The 1,963-nt window shown below is 63.7% G+C and overlaps 1 long non-coding RNA gene across 1 annotated transcript; it reads right to left on the bottom strand.

Moving 5' to 3' along the window:
• Positions 1–807: 807 nt before the first annotated feature.
• Positions 808–1,951, bottom strand: LOC117008942. Its single transcript, XR_004420404.1, has 4 exons — positions 1,861–1,951; positions 1,600–1,701; positions 1,132–1,234; positions 808–864 (listed from the first exon to the last, which is right to left on the bottom strand). It is a non-coding gene; the product is annotated as an uncharacterized LOC117008942 (long non-coding RNA).
• Positions 1,952–1,963: the final 12 nt, after the last annotated feature.

Raw genomic sequence — 1,963 nt, 5'->3', positions numbered from 1 at the left:
TGTTCTTCTGAGTCTGCACAGGACACAGCCTGGAATAGAACAGCAGGAAGGGTCCTGTGTGTCCCAGGGCTCTGGATTTGCTCCGCCTGAGCTCCACAGAGATGCAGGCAAAGTGAAGAAGCCAAACTTTATTGATGGAATGCAAAGCAAAGGGATGAGAGGGAGGGGGAGAAAAGGGATGGGCACAGTCTAAGGGCTGGAGGGAGTGAGCAGTGAAAAGGAAGGAATAGTGGAGGGAAGAAGCGTCTGCAGGCTGGAGGGAGAGCATGATGTACATGCAGGGAGAGGGCTGAAGCCACGCGACCTTCCCACAGGCTCAGCTGTGCCAATCATCAGCTGTGCCTGGAGCTCCAGCTGGTCTCTTCTGGTCTCATGGCAGCCTCATCTTCCTGGGCATGTGTAGGTCTTAAAGGGATGCTGGTTCTTCTGAGCTAGCAAATGAGCATGGTTCTGCAGCTCTTCCATTCAATATCTCTCCGTTTGTCTGGGAAGGGTTGTAGATTGTGCTCAGGGCTTGAAGGGCTGAAGAGACAGGAACACAGCCACAGTCACAGGCCGGATCTTTGGGAATCCAAGGGGACCTTCCTGCCAGAGCCATCCCAGCCAGTTCTTGCCATGGCCACAAGAGAGGAGAGGACAATGGGATCAGGTGCCAGGTGCTGGCCACGACTCCCCTCAATCTGAAATCTCTCTGTGCTCTGTCCACACCACCCCCTGTCCACACAGGGAGCGAAGCCCTCAGCAGCCAGGGCAGGGATTGCAGCTCGCCCCGCCAGCCCCCGCTGACAGCCCGCTGCCCTCACTCACCCTCATTCACCACCTGGAGCTCTTCCTTCTGCCCTCTCAAGCTCCTCACGGCGAGCACTGAGAACACAGAGCGGGTCACGGCCCCAGCGGCACAGCTCCCTGCCAGCGGCGCTGCCAGCCCTGTGGCCACTCGCCCTCCTGGCCCGGCAGGGCTCAGCCCGGGCCCTTGCCGCACCCTGACGCCCAAGGGCACGGCTGCGAGAGGGCGGCAGCAGCCCTGAGGGCAGCCGGGGCTCCGCGGAGCCGGGCCCGGATGGCGCTGCCGGGGCAGCAGGCGGAGCTGGGGCCGAGCTGCGGCGGGGTGGGGAGGGAGCCTGGGCTCACCCATGAACCTGATGGCCGCCACTTGCAGGGGCTCCTGTGGGCTCTGCAGGTACGGCAGGGCGTGGCGCAGGTGCTCGGCCGCTCGGCTCCTGTCCTCGGCCAGCTGCAGAGAGCGGCGGCAGGGAAGGGTCAGGGCGGGCTCTGCCCCTTTGCCAGGCACTGCCCGCACCCGGCCCCGGCATCCCCAGCCCTCACAGCCCTGAGGCACGGCCAGCAGCCGCTGGCGCCGGGCTCTGCAGGGGCAGAGGGCTGGGTGCTGTCTGGGGAGCTGCGGTGCCGCCCTGCCCCGCAGCCCCGCTGTGCTGGGGCTCTGTGGGCACCCGGCTCGGGCCCACAGGAGCCTGGGGAAGAGCCCGTGCGGCCCCTGGGTCAGCACTGGGCAGGGCCGCAGCTGCCGAGAGCACACAGTGAGCACCACGGGCAGGGGGCTTCTCCAGGCTGAGGCTGCGCCTTCCAGGCCGTCCTTACCAGGCGTTCAGCAAATATCCACAGCTTCTCTGTCTGCACCAGTTGCATGAGTCTCTTCTTCTTCAGGAATTTTGTCGAACAACGTAGCGTTTCCCGAGCGGCCTGGAGAGCAGCAGACATGTGGAGATGGCACCGCAGTTCAGGGCACAGGACCCACGTCCCTGTGCCAAGGCCTGCAGGAGGCTGCAGCCCGCCAGGCACCAGAGCAGGAGACAGCCGAGCCTCCTCCCAGGGATGCACCAGCAGCCCAAGTGTCCTCACCTCTGCCACACGCTGATTTTCATCATGGCAGTGGAATAAAAGCGGGAGTAGGCTCTGGCACACAGTTGACTTAAGGGGCTTTTTCCCCTCGTCTACTACCAAT

This window comes from Catharus ustulatus, chromosome 31 (assembly GCF_009819885.2).
Source record: "Catharus ustulatus isolate bCatUst1 chromosome 31, bCatUst1.pri.v2, whole genome shotgun sequence".
Lineage (NCBI taxonomy): Eukaryota > Metazoa > Chordata > Aves > Passeriformes > Turdidae > Catharus > Catharus ustulatus.
The sequence above is the reverse complement of the archived record's forward strand: the minus strand, read 5'-3'. Positions and strand labels throughout refer to the sequence as shown.